Source organism: Ranitomeya variabilis, chromosome 5, assembly GCF_051348905.1.
Source record: "Ranitomeya variabilis isolate aRanVar5 chromosome 5, aRanVar5.hap1, whole genome shotgun sequence".
NCBI classification, from domain to species: domain Eukaryota; kingdom Metazoa; phylum Chordata; class Amphibia; order Anura; family Dendrobatidae; genus Ranitomeya; species Ranitomeya variabilis.
Window position 1 is genome coordinate 44584448 of NC_135236.1, and position 15075 is coordinate 44599522.

Below are 15075 nucleotides of genomic sequence, written 5' to 3' on the forward strand. Positions count from 1 at the left end.
GGATTGTGAGTAATGGGGAAAGCAAAAGAATTGTCAATGGATTTACGGGAAAAGGTAGTTGAACTGTAGAAAACAGGAAAGGGATACAAAAAGATAGCCATGAAATTGATAATGCCAGTCAGCAGCATTTTAACTATTAATAACAAATGGAAAATCAGGGGCTTTGTATAAACAAAACCACGGTTAGGTAGACTAACAAAAATTTAAATCCACAACTGCCAGGAAAATTGTTTGGGATGCAAAGAAAAACCCACAAATAACATCAGCTGAAAACTGGACTCTCTGAAAACTGGGGGTGTGGCTGTTTCAAGGTGCACAATAAGGAGGCACTTGTGAGCTATAAAGGCACAGGAAACTTTGTCAAAGTTGAAGGAAAGATGAATGCAGCACAATGTCAGCAAATACTGGAGGCAAATTTGCAATTATCAGCCCAGAAGCTGCGCACGGGATGTACTTGGATGTTCCAGCATGCCAACAATAAAAAAAAAAAGGCCAAGACAACCTGTCACTGGCTACAGCAGAACAAAGTGAAGGTTCTGGAGTGGCCATCTCAGTCGCCTGACTACAATATCATTGAGCTACTCTGGGGAGATCTCAAGCACACAGTTGATGCTAGACAGCCCAGGAATTTACAGGAACTGGAGGCTTTTTGCCAAGAAGAGTGGGCAGCTTTACCATCTGTGAAAATAAAGAACCTCATCCACAACTACCACAAAAGACTTCAAGCTCTCATTGATGTTAGTGGGGGCAAAAAACGGTATTAAGAAATGGGGTATGTGAACTTTTGATAAGGGTCATTTGGATGTTTTAGGTTGTCATTACAATTTAAAAAGATAAAACACAGTAGTTTGACAATAAACAGCTTCTCTCAACCACTACCAGTGGAGAAAAAGTTTTGCTGTTATCATTCGTATTCTCAGAAAAAGGCCAAGGAAGTAAAAATTCTGCTTGTGTAGGGCCAGACTGGCCCACCGGGGAACAGGAGGATTCTCCAGTGGGCTCAGGCACTTACACCTGCTGGCATACAGGGTCGACAGCTTGCTGCGGAGAATGTGGGGAGAGGTGAGTGGTGCTGTGTGTCTGTCCGTCTGCGTGCATGTGTTTGTATGTGATGCGGTGCTGTGTGTGTATGTGTGTGTGTGTGTGAGTGAGAGTGGTGCGGTGCTGTGTGTGTGTGGTGCGGTGCTGTGTGTGCATTATAGAGGGCAATGATGTGGATGATAGGGAGAGAAGTGATAGGGTGGTGGGGGAGAAGGCAATGATGGAGGAGATGGAGAGGGCAATGATGGTTATGGCGAGGGAGAAATCAATGATAGAGATGGTGGAAAGGGCAATTATGGGAGTGCTGGGGAGAAGGCAATGATGGTTGTGGTGGAAAGGACAATGTTGGTAGTGGTGGAAAGGACAATGATGATGGTGGTGGAGGAGGAGGTAGTGATGAAGGTGGTGGAATAGGCAATGATGGGGTGGTGGGGGAGATAGCAATGATGGAGGTGGTGGAAAGGGTTACGATAGGGGTGGTGGGTTAGAAGGCAATGATGGAGGTGGTGATGAGGACAGTGATGGGGGTGGAGGTGGAGAACAAAGATGGAGGTGGAGGGGTGCATTATACCCTATGAGGGGGCTGCATTATGCTATATAAGGGAGCTGAATTATACCCTATGAGGGGGACTGCATTATACCCTATGAGGGGGCAGCATTATACCCCATGAGGGGTGCTGCATTATACTATATAAGGGGGGCTGCATTATACTATATGAGCAATGATGGAGGTGGTAGAAAGGGTTACAATAGGGGTGGTGGGTTAGAAGGCAATGATGAAGGTGGTGATCAGGACAGTGATGGGGTGGAGGTGGAGAACAAAGATGGAGGTAAGGGGTGCATTATACCCTATGAGGGGGATGCATTATGCTATATAAGGGAGCTGAATTATACCCTATGAGGGGGGGCTTCATTATACCCTAGAGGGGGGCAGCATTATACCCTATGAGGAGGGCTGCATTATACTATATAAGGGGGGCTGCATTATACTATATGAGGGGGCTGGATTATACGTTATAACAGGGCTACAATATATTTTGGGGGGCTGCATTATATTCTGTGTAGGGGCTGCATTATTCTCTAAGGGGGCTACAATATATTCTGGGGGGCTACATTATACTATATGAGGGGGCTGCATTATGCCCTATAAGGGGGTTACAGTATATTCTATGGGGGACTGCATTATACCTTATGAGGGGTAGGGTGATTACAGCTGCGGCGGTAGTATAAAAGAGGCTTCTATCTAGTGACACACAGGCCCCCCGAAGAAGGAAGGTCCGAAACGCGCGTCGGGCGGACGCGCCAGGTACCGGCCCATACTTACTACCCTACAACCTATTGGTAAATATCTTTTAACAACCGCTACTTATTATACTAAAGGCTGGGTTGCTTAGACTGAGCTGCAAATACTGGATTGCCTTGTGCTCTATATATTACTCAGCGCTTAGTCTAATTTATTATTAGTAGTGTTGAGCATTCCGATGCTGCAAGTATCGGGTATCGGCCGATACTTGCTGTATCGGAATTTCCGATACCGAGATCCGATATTTTTGTAATATCGGATATCGGTATCGAAACAACATTAATGTAAAAAGGTGTAAAAGAAAGAATTAAAATAAAAAAAATCGCTATACTCACCTGTCCGACGCAGCCGGGACCTCGGCGATTGTAAGCGGCAGCGTTGTTTCTTTAAAATTCGCGCTTTTACTTGCTTACGTGAATTCCCGGCTTCTGATTGGTCAGGGCGGCCATGTTGCCGGGACTCGGACCAATCACAGCAAGCCGTGACGAAATTACGTCACGGCTTGCTGTGATTGGTCCGCGTCCCGGCAACATGGCCGCCATTAACCAATCACAAGCCGTGACGTCACGGGAGGCTGGACACGCGCTTATTTTGAAAAGCGCGCGTGTCCAGCCTCCCGTGACGTCACGGCTTGTGATTGGTCACGGCGCCATATTGCCGGGATGCGGACCAATCACAGCAAGCCGTGACGAAATTACGTCACGGCTTGCTGTGATTGGTCCGCGTCCCAGGAACATGGCCGCCATTAACCAATCACAAGCCGTGACGTCACGGGAGGCTGGACACGCGCTTATTTTGAAAAGCGCGCGTGTCCAGCCTCCCGTGACGTCACGGCTTGTGATTGGTCACGGCGCCATATTGCCGGGACGCGGACCAATCACAGCAAGCCGTGACGTAATTTCGTCACGGCTTGCTGTGATTGGTCCGAGTCCCGGCAACATGGCCGCCCTGACCAATCAGAAGCCGGGAATTCACGTAAGCAAGTAAAAGCGCGAATTTTAAAGAAACAACGCTGCCGCTTACAATCGCCGAGGTCCCGGCTGCGTCGGACAGGTGAGTATAGCGATATTTTTTATTTTAATTCTTTATTTTACACATTTATATGGTTCCCAGGGCCTGAAGGAGAGTTTCCTCTCCTTCAGACCCTGGGAACCATCAGGAATACCGTCCGATACCTGAGTCCCATTGACTTGTATTGGTATCGGGTATCGGTATCGGATTGGATCCGATATTTTGCCGGTATCGGCCGATACTTTCCGATACCGATACTTTCAAGTATCGGACGGTATCGCTCAACACTAATTATTAGTAAAGATTTGTACCATTGATAATATTCAGGTAGAGCACCCAGCGTTTTGGGAACACTAAAAGTGTGGTCATACTGACATTTTTCTGTGTAGTAGTGGTTTTCCTCATTAGGAGGTTTTTTGGTGTAAGGGAGGGTGATTTACTATATAAACATGTGACTATTACTATTCCCTGTGTATGGTATCAGGTCCTGGCGTGGCCAAATTATTTTTTATTGCATTTCATGATGTGATCAATTATGTATATGTGTTTCTCGTATCCCCATACACTATATTTTATTAATAAAGTTTTTTGCATTTTTCTAATTAAACAAATGACCTTGACATCATCTTTGTGTAGTATATATTCAGTTTTTGATGATGGGTTGAAGTAGTCCAGCCACCTTTATATATATCTTTGGCACATGATCATGTTGTTAACTCTAAAATGTGTGGTTGTTATTTAAAAACGCATTATCTTATGAGAGGGTTGCATTATACTCTAAGGAGGTTACATTATATTCTGTGGAGGGGCTGCATTATACTATATTAGGGGGTTGCGTTATACCCTATGAGGGGGCTGCATTATATTCTACGGGGGGCTGAATTATATCTTATGAGGAGGTCGCTGTATATATTGTGGGGGCTGCATTATATTATTTGAGGAAGGCTACATTATATTCTATGAGGGAGGCTACATTATATTTTATGAGGGAGGCTTCATTATATTCTATGAGGGGGGGCTACATTATATTCTATGAGGGGGCTACTTTATATTTTATGAGGTGGCTACCCCAACCCCTGCTACATAATTAAGACATGTACTTATATTATACCCTGATATTAGCATGTTTTGCCACACAATTGGTGGTCTTGTATTTATTTCTATGTAGCTACATAGCTGGCCCCAAGAATGATTTTCTCTTGTGGCCCCAAGGTGCTCCAGTCCAACGCTGTGTCGGGGTATGTAAACTTTTGAGCACAACTTTTTAGATGAGCGAGCACTAAAATGATTGGATGCTCGTTACTCAAACATAGCAATTCCTAATGCTCGGATACTCATTTTGAGTAATGAGTATAACTGGAGTGAATGGAAAATATTCAAGCATTTTACTGGCAGTCCTTACAATTGGGTCTGGGGGCAGTGAAAATGTTGAAATGGATGGAAAAAGTGCTGAATGGAAGGAGAACAGCATGGGGAAAACTCCTTGAAGGCTCTTTTGCACCAGCCAAATTCAGCTCTTCCTCCTCCTCAGCCTTCAAGTACTCATTGTTACCTAATTCACGCTGAGCAGATGAGATGGCGTTGGGCTGGGTAGTATATCCCTGTCTTATATCTTCCTCTATCTTTGCCTGGTCCTCATGCAAAGCTTCATGTTTAATTGTCAGCAGCGACTGTTTAAGTAGGCACAGAAGCAGGATTGTTATGATGATGAAGGTGTTGTAGAACTCCACAAATGCCAAACATCCATGCCCAATCTTCCGTTGTTATGAGTGGAGGCTGACCGGAATACCAATGGTGGGTTGGAGCTGGTCTTTGCTGCTCACAAAGCAATGCCAGCATGTGCAGTGAGAATATCCAGCTCGTGCTGATATCGCACACTTTTCGGTGAGTTGGCACTTGCATGCGCTGCTGCAGCACTGTCAGAGCGGCGGTAGCTGTACGTCACTTGCAGAAATGACCACAGATGTGGCATACCTTTGTGGTAGCCCACAAAGTGGCCATTTCTATGGAATACCGTATATATAGTGTGTTTTCATATAAATGCTGTGAATTTTTATGTGGACTGTGCATTTTAAATACATTATGAAACCTGCTGACAGTAAGCACAAAAAGGGTTAAACTTCTCACAGGCTTGATCAGGTGACTCAGCTCTGTTATGATATGCAGAAGGTTCTGGAAAAACGCCTCAGGGCAGTCAGCCAATGACTGCAACTCTACGGTCACATGGAAGGTGGAGGAGCCAAGTCCTGTGAGATAGTTTTTTTTGAAGTGGCAGTTGGTGGTCGGACATCTTGAGAAGAGGAAGCCATTTTGTAGGTGAATAAGGGGAGTTAATATTCTTCATATGAGGAAGACTACCATTGCACCTCTAGGAGAAAAATTACCTCAGGGCAGAAACAGAGATGCTGAAGAAGATGCATTCAGACTTAATAAAACCAGAGGTTACTAAGATTTGCCTGTCTGCAGGTACAGAGCAATCATCAACCGTGAGTTTAATCCTGTACCTCAGATTCATGCTGTTTGCAAATAATAATTTGCCCCATTACCTTCAGTAAAAAGACTTCTGTTTTAAATTCTTACAGATACTTCATGACTGGGGCTCAAATGCACGAACTGCTGCCACCATCATCATCTTCTGCCTAGACGCAGTTACCATGCAAACATTGTATTGTGGAGTTTCCTGTGTGTGTGTAATTTTTGAAGGACAGACTCTTCGCCTGACAGAAAGCTTGGCCACCGTAAGATACATCATACCCTGTCAGGAGTACAACACTCAGCCATACAGTACATGAGAACACCACACCTTGACTCTGGCAAATCTTCATAGTTTTTCAGAAATCATTGAAATACCCAGTTGAACATGTGGGCCAAGCATGTTACGTGTGTGAGATTGCCAATCTTCACAGCTGCCACCAGGTTACGGCCATTATCACACATAACCATGCCTGGTTGCAGGTTCAGCTGCCATAAGCCACAGATCCGTCTGGTCTGTTACTCCTTTCAGTAACAGTGCCATGGTGTGCGGTTTGTCTCCTAGATAAATTAGATTCAGCAGAGCCTGTTACTTCTCCCCTGTGGCAGTGCTGCAGAGCTTCCAGCTGATGTGTGTTCTGAGATAGCATGTCAGGGATGGAGTAAGAGGAGTAGGTGGAGCAGGAACTGGTGTTGGAGATGGAGGAAACATTGATAGAAGTCCTCGGCGTTGGTAGCACATGTGCTGTTCTAGGGTAGGACTCGGCCCTGGCATCCACAAAGTTCACTCAATCAGTGAAATGTAGTTTCCCAGGCCACAAGCTCTTGTCCACATGTCGGTCGTTAAGTGGCCAATCCCAGTAACCATATTCGTATCGACATGGGTGATGTTTCTGGACACGTGCTGGTACAAGGTGGGGACTCCACACCAGGAGCAATAACGGCAGCTGGGGACTGAGTACTGAGGGACTAAATTTGTCCACCTATAGCAGTCCAATTTTGCTTTTTATTTCAAACAAATGAAATTGCCCAAAAATCAAGTTCTACAGTATATATGACAATATTAAATTGTTGAGCAACCAAATTTCTATACCTTTAGCAGGCCAATTTTTGTTTTTATTTCAAACCAACGAAACTTGGCACAAACCAAGTTCTACAGTATATATGATAATAGTCACATTTTGAACAGCTAAATTTGTACACCTGTAGCAGGCCAATTTTAGTTTTTATTTCAAACCAACAAAAATTTCACACAAAGCCTGTTCTACAGTATATATGACAATAGTCAATTTTTTGACCAAAAATATTTTGTGAACTGTACCAGGCCAAGCAGTTTTTAAAAATTTGAACCCACTGTAATTTACACAAAGCACGTTAAACTCTACATAATGCTAACTGAAGGAGAAAAACCTTATAAGCAATTAAACAAGCAACCAAAAAGCAAAAGAACTCAAAAAAACCGATCTTAAAAATTAACATTTATTAGTAAAATTTAAAATGTATCAACCCTAATAGAAATGATACATCCCTTGTAAGAGCATAGGGGAGCAGTATCCTAGCTACCGGGAGGGCAGAGGGGTCGGTTGCCCCGGGCCCCACACTCTGAGGGGGGCCTACCCAGAGCTACGCTACTGTAATCATATAGGCGTGCACAGCCCGCCTATAAAGTTACACTGTTTTGCAGAGCAGGGAGAATTGATCTCCCAGCGCTTGCACCCGGCAGATATGGGGCCCCTGAGCAGGCAGGGGTCCGGTGTCAGCAGTGGGCCCCCACCCGTCATTGCAAGTTCAACTCTATCGGCTAGATTCCAATACAGTTGACCGCATTGATGAGAGTGGGAGCATTATGCTCCCTCTCCCATCATCCCCCTCTCAGCATTTAACGTTCCTGACGCAGACACTGACAGTGGACGTGATGATGTCACTACTTGGTGCCCGCTGTCAGGAGATGTGCGGGGACTCAGAGCAGCAGAGGAACCAGGAGGAAAGGTGAATATTTATTTTTTATTGGGTGCATTATACTATATAGGGTATGCCTATGGGGGCTGCATTATACTATATAGTATTTGCCTATGAGGCCTGCATTATACTATAGAGTCTGCCTATGGGGGGTGCATTATTCTATATATCGAGTCTGCTTATGGGGGGTGCATTAAACTATAGAGTCTGCCTATGGAGGGGTGCATTATACTATAGAGTCTGCCTATAGGGGGTGCATTATACAATATAGAGTCTGCCTATTGGGGTGCATTATACAATATAGAGTCTGCCTATGGGGAGAGCATTATGCTATAGAGACTGCCTATGGGGGGCTGCATTATACTATAAAGTCTGCCTATGAGGAGTGCATTATACTATAGAGTCTGCCTATGAGGAGAGGATTATACTATATGGTCTGCCTATGGGGGGTGCATTATACAATATAGAGTGCCTATGAGGTTGCATTATACAGTATTGAGTTTGCCTAAGGGGGGTGTTGTGACCTGTTGGAAACGGAGCAGCACTGATATGACCTGGTGGGTAAAATAAATCATGGACAAGCTCTGAGGAGGTGGTAGCTTTACTGACCGCAATCTCTAATCCTAACACCAACACTAGAAATAGCCGTGGGACGTTCCTGTCACTCCCTAGACGCCACGTCACAGCCTAAGAACTAACTACCCCTAAAGATGGAAATAGAAAACTATCTTGCCTCAGAGAAATTCCCAAAAGGAAAGATAGCCCCCCACAAATATTGACTGTGAGTGGAGAGGGAAATGACACACACAGAGATGAAAACAGATTTTAGCAAAGGAGGACAATTCTAACTATGTAGACAGAAATAGAAAAGGATACTGTGCGGTCAGTATTAAAAACTAAAAGTCCACGCAGAGTTTACAAAAAATAGTCTCCACACTGACTCACGGTGTGGAGGGGCAAATCTGCTTCCCCAGAGCTTCCAGCTAGCCTGAATATTTCATAATGACAAGCTGGACAAAAAGAGACATAACTTTAAACTGAACAGTAAGTACAAGAACTAGCAAGAACTTATCTTATGCTGACATGGACAGGCCATCAGAGAACTCCAAGGAGAGAACTGAGTCTAGCCCAGAAAACATTGACAGCTGGCATGAATTACAGACCAGAGCCCAGTTAAACAGCAAGGCCAGGGGAGCCGATTAGTGAAAGCAGCTGCCATGCCAAACTCCAGGAGCAGCAGTTCCACTCGAAACCACCAGAGGGAGCCCAAGGGCAGAACTCCCAAAAGTACCATTCATAACTACAGGAGGGAGCCCAAGAACGGAATTCACAACAGTACCCCCCCTTTGAGGAGGGGTCACCGAACCCTCACCAGAGCCCCCAGGCCGATCAGGACGAGCCAGATGAAAAGCACGAACCAAATCGGCAGCATGGACATCGGAGGCAAAAACCCAAGAATTATCCTCCTGGCCATAACCCTTCCACTCCCCGTCAACCAACACCAGAGCAGGAGGGTCAATGGAGGGGACCATGGGCACCACATATCTCCGTAACAAAGATCTATGGAACACATTATGAATGAAAAAAGAAGCTGGAAGGGCCAAACGAAAAGACACCGGATTAATAATTTCAGAAATCTTATAAGGACCAATAAAGCGAGGCTTGAACTTAGGGGAAGAAACCTTCATAGGAACATGACTAGAAGACAACCAGACCAAATCCCCAACACGAAGCCGGGGACCAACGCACCGACGGCGGTTAGCAAAACGTTGAGCCTTTTCCTGAGACAACGTTAAATTATCCACCACTTGAGTCCAAATCCGCTGCAACCTGTCCACCACAGAATCCACACCAGGACAGTCCGAAGGCTCAACCTGCCCCGAAGAAAAACGAGGATGAAAACCGAAGTTACAAAAAAAAGGCGAAACCAAGGTAGCCGAACTGGCCCGATTATTAAGGGCAAACTCGGCCAGCGGCAAGAAGGCCACCCAATCATCCTGATCAGCAGACACAAAGCATCTAAAATAGGTTTCCAAGGTCTCATTGGTTCGCTCGATTTGGCCATTTGTCTGAGGATGAAATGCTGAAGAAAAAGACAAATCAATGCCCAATCTAGCACAAAAGGCCCGCCAAAACCTAGAAACAAACTGGGAACCTCTGTCAGACACAATATTCTCCGGAATGCCATGCAAAGGAACCACATGTGTTATGATCCTTAGTGGCTTAGGATCACAAATCTGACCAGCTAAATACGAGAACATAGGACGAGCTCTGGGGATGTGGTAACTAGACTGACCGCAAACCTGATCCTAACTGCACACACTATAGGCAGCCGTGGAACGTTCCTAAAATCCTAGACGTCTCTTCACAGCCTGAGAAACTGGCTACCCCTAGAGAGAAATAAAAGCCTCACTTGCCTCAGAGAAATAACCCCAAAGTTTAGAACAGCCCCCCACAAATAATAACGGTGAGTAAAGGAGAAAGCACAAACGCAGAAATGAAAACAGGTTCAGCAAAGGAGGCCCACTAATCACTAAACAGAAAAAGGATAGCAAAGAATCTGTGCGGTCAGTAAAAAACCCTATCCAAAAAATATCCACGCAGAGAATGCAAGAACCCCCACACCAACTAACGATGTGAGGGGAGAAACTCTGCACCCCAGAGCTACCAGCAAGCGAAAGATCACATATTAGCAAGCTGGACCGAACTCATCGTATACTGAGAAACATATAGAACAAAGATGAGCAAAAATAAACAAGCAAAAACTTAGCTTCTCTTGGAGAGACTGAAAACGAATGAAGTCAGGAGAGATCAGAAAGCACTGAATACAACGACAGCAGGCAACAAATGAAAGTCCAGGTGAGTTAAATAGGAAACCTGACTAGCAGGTAACGAGGCAGCTGATCCCAGTCACAGACCCACAGAAAGACCAAAGAGCCACCAGAGGGAGCCCAAAGATATAACTCACACAGTACCACTCACAACCACAGGAGGGAGTCCGAGAACAGAGTTCACAACAGTACCCCCCCCTTGAGGAGGGGTCAACGAACCCTCATCAGAGCCTCCAGGGCGATCAGGATGAGCCACATGGAAGGCACGAACCAAATCGGCCGCTTGAACATCAGAGGCGACAACCCAGGAACTATCCTCCTGACCATAGCCCTTCCACTTAACCAAGTACTGAAGCCTCCGTCTTGAAATACGAGAATCCAAGATCTCCTCCACCACATACTCCAATTCTCCCTCAACCAGCACCGGAGCAGGAGGATCAACCGAAGGAACCACAGGCACCACATACCTCCGCAACAAAGACCTATGGAACACATTATGAATGGCAAACGATGCTGGGAGGTCCAAACGAAATGACACAGGGTTGAGGATTTCCAAAATTTTATAAGGACCGATGAAACGAGGCTTAATCTTAGGCGAAGAAACCTTCATAGGAACATAACGAGAAGACAACCACACCAAATCCCCCACACGGAGTCGGGGACCCACACAGCGACGGCGGTTAGCAAAGCGCTGAGCCTTTTCCTGTGACAATGTCAAATTGTCCACCACATGGTTCCAAATCTGCTGCAACCTATCCACCACAGAATCCACCCCAGGACAGTCAGAAGGCTCAACCTGACCCGAGGAAAAACGAGGATGAAAACCAGAATTACAAAAAAAAGGTGAAACCAAAGTAGCAGAACTGGCCCGATTATTAAGGGCAAACTCGGTCAACGGCAAAAAGGTCACCCAGTCATCCTGATCAGCAGAAACAAAACATCTTAAATAAGTTTCCAAGGTCTGATTAGTTCGCTCGGTTTGGCCATTTGTCTGAGGATGGAAGGCCAACGAAAAAGATAAATCAATGCCCATCTTAGCACAAAAGGACTGCCAAAATCTGGACACAAACTGGGATCCTCTGTCAGACACAATGTTTTCAGGGATGCCGTGCAAATGAACCACATTCTGAAAAAACAGCGGAAACAAATCGGAGGAGGAAGGCAACTTAGGTAAGGGTACCAAATGGACCATTTTAGAAAAACGATCACAAACCACCCAGATGACAGACATTCTCTGAGAGACCGGAAGATCCGAAATAAAATCCATGGAAATATGCGTCCAAGGCCTCTTCGGAACCGGCAAAGGCAAAAGCAATTCACTGGCACGAGAACAGCAAGGCTTAGCCCGAGCACAAATCCCACAGGACTGCACAATGGAACGCACATCCCGCGACAAGGAAGGCCACCAGAAAGACCTAGCCACCAAATCTCTGGTACCAAAAATCCCAGGATGACCCGCCAACACCGAAGAATGAACCTCGGAAATAACTCTGCTGGTCCATCTATCTGGGACAAACAGTCTCTCTGGTGGACAACGGTCAGGTCTATCCGCCTGAAATTCCTGTAACACCCGTCGCAAATCTGGGGAAATGGCAGACAAAATCACCCCCTCTCTGAGGATACCAGCCGGCTCTGAAACTCCAGGAGAGTCAGGCACAAAACTCCAGGAAAGAGCATCAGCCTTCACGTTCTTCGAACCAGGAAGGTACGAGACCACGAAATCGAAACGGGAGAAAAACAACGACCAACGAGCCTGTCTAGGATTCAACCGTTTGGCCGACTCGAGATAAATCAAATTTTTGTGATCAGTCAAGACCACCACACGATGCTTAGCTCCCTCTAGCCAATGGCACCACTCCTCAAATGCCCACTTCATTGCCAACAACTCCCGATTACCAACATCATAATTTCACTCGGCAGGCGAAAATTTTCTTGAAAAGAAGGCACATGGCTTCATGACAGAGCAATCAGAGCTTCTCTGCGACAAAACAGCCCCTGCTCCAATCTCAGAAGCATCAACCTCGACCTGGAAGGGAAGAGAGACATCTGGCTGACATAAGACTGGAGCCGAAGAAAACCGGCGCTTCAGCTCCTGAAAGGCCTCCACGGCCGCAGGGGACCAGTTAGTCACATCAGAACTAGTGTTGAGCATTCCGATGCTGCAAGTATCGGGTATCGGCCGATACTTGCTGTATCGGAATTCCGATACCGGGATTCCGATACTCTTGTGGTATCGGGTATCGGGTATCGCAACAACATTAATGTTAAAATGTGTAAAAGAGAGAATTAAAATAAAAAATATCGCTATACTCACCTCTCCGACGCAGCCGGGACTTCAGCGAGGGAACCGGCAGCGTTGTTTGTTTAAAATTCGCGCTATTACTTGGTTACGTGAATTCCCGGCTTGTGATTGGTCAGGTCGGCCACGTTGCCGGGACGCGGACCAATCACAGCAAGCCGTGACGAAATTACGTCACGGCTTGCTGTGATTGGTCCGCGTCCCGGCAATATGGCCGCCCTGACCAATCACAAGCCGTGACGTCACGGGAGGCTGGACACGCGCCCATTTTAAAATGAGCGCGTCCAGCCTCCCGGCTTGTGATTGGTTGACCGCGGCGCAACCAATCACAAGCCGTGACGTCACGGGAGGCTGGACACGCGCCAATTTTAAAATGAGCGCGTCCAGCCTCCCGGCTTGTGATTGGTTGACCGCGGCGCAACCAATCACAAGCCGTGACGTCACGGGAGGCTGGACACGCGCCCATTTTAAAATGAGCGCGTCCAGCCTCCCGGCTTGTGATTGGTTGACCGCGGCGCAACCAATCACAAGCCGTGACGTCACGGGAGGCTGGACACGCGCCCATTTTAAAATGAGCGCGTCCAGCCTCCCGGCTTGTGATTGGTTGACCGCGGCGCAACCAATCACAAGCCGTGACGTCACGGGAGGCTGGACACGCGCCCATTTTAAAATGAGCGCGTGTCCAGCCTCCCGTGACGTCACGGCTTGTGATTGGTCAGGGCGGCCATATTGCCGGGACGCGGACCAATCACAGCAAGCCGTGACGTAATTTCGTCACGGCTTGCTGTGATTGGTCCGCGTCCCGGCAACATGGCCGACCTGACCAATCACAAGCCGGGAATTCACGTAACCAAGTAATAGCGCGAATTTTAAACAAACAACGCTGCCGGTTCCCTCGCTGAAGTCCCGGCTGCGTCGGACAGGTGAGTATAGCGATATTTTTTATTTTAATTCTTTCTTTTACACATTAATATGGTTCCCAGGGCCTGAAGGAGAGTTTCCTCTCCTTCAGACCCTGGGAACCATCAGGAATACCGTCCGATACATGAGTCCCATTGACTTGTATTGGTATCGGGTATCGGTATCGGATTGGATCCGATACTTTGCCGGTATCGGCCGATACTTTCCGATACCGATACTTTCAAGTATCGGACGGTATCGCTCAACACTAATCAGAACCCTTCTTGGTCAAATCCGTCAAAGGCTTAACCACACCAGAAAAATTAGCGATAAAGCGACTGTAAAAATTAGCAAAACCCAAGAACTTCTGAAGACTCTTAACCGATGTAGATTGAGTCCAATCATGAATAGCCTGGACCTTGACTGGGTCCATCTCAATAGTAGAAGGAGAAAAAATAAAGCCCAAAAAGGAAACCTTCTGGACTCCAAAGAGACATTTAGAGCCCTTCACAAATAAGGCATTGGCACGCAGGACCTGAAATACCATCCTGACCTGCTTCACATGGGACTCCCAATCCTCCGAAAAGACCAAAATATCATCTAGATACACAATCATAAATTTATCCAGATATTCTTGGAAGATGTCGTGCATGAAGGCCTGAAACACAGAAGGGGCATTAGAAAGTCCAAAAGGCATCACCAAGTACTCAAAATGGCCTTCGGGCGTATTAAATGCTGTTTTCCATTCATCGCCCTGCTTTATACGCACAAGATTGTACGCACCACGAAGATCTATCTTGGTGAACCAACTAGCCCCCCTAATCCGAGCAAATAGATCAGACAACAATTGCAAAGGGTACTGAAATTTGACCGTGATTTTATTTAGAAGGCGATAATCTATACAGGGTCTCAAAGAACCATCCTTCTTGGCCACAAAAAAGAATCCTGCACCAAGAGGGGACGAGGACGGGCGAATATGTCCCTTCTCCAAAGACTCCTTTACATAACTCCGCATAGCGGCATGTTCTGGCACAGACAAATTAAACAATCGTCCCTTAGGGAACTTACTACCAGGAATCAAATTTATAGCACAATCACAATCCCTATGAGGAGGTAGGGCACTGGATTTGGGCTCATCAAATACATCCTGGTAGTCCGACAAGTACTCAGGCACCTCAGAAGGAGTAGAGGAAACAATTGATACCAAAAGAGCATCGCCATGAATTCCCTGGCAACCCCAACTTAACACAGACATTGCT

The 15075-nt window shown here is 46.3% G+C and overlaps 1 long non-coding RNA gene across 2 annotated transcripts in view; it reads left to right on the top strand.

Moving 5' to 3' along the window:
* Window positions 1–5686: 5686 nt before the first annotated feature.
* Window positions 5687–15075, top strand: part of LOC143773278 (uncharacterized) — a 30579-nt gene continuing 21190 nt past the window's right edge. Inside the window, exons 1-2 of one of the 2 annotated variants that reach the window (XR_013215126.1) lie at window positions 5687–5841; window positions 5938–6093. This is a non-coding gene — a long non-coding RNA (uncharacterized LOC143773278). The remainder of the gene's footprint in view (window positions 5842–5937; window positions 6094–15075) is intronic. The other variant, XR_013215127.1, reaches the window with a different exon arrangement.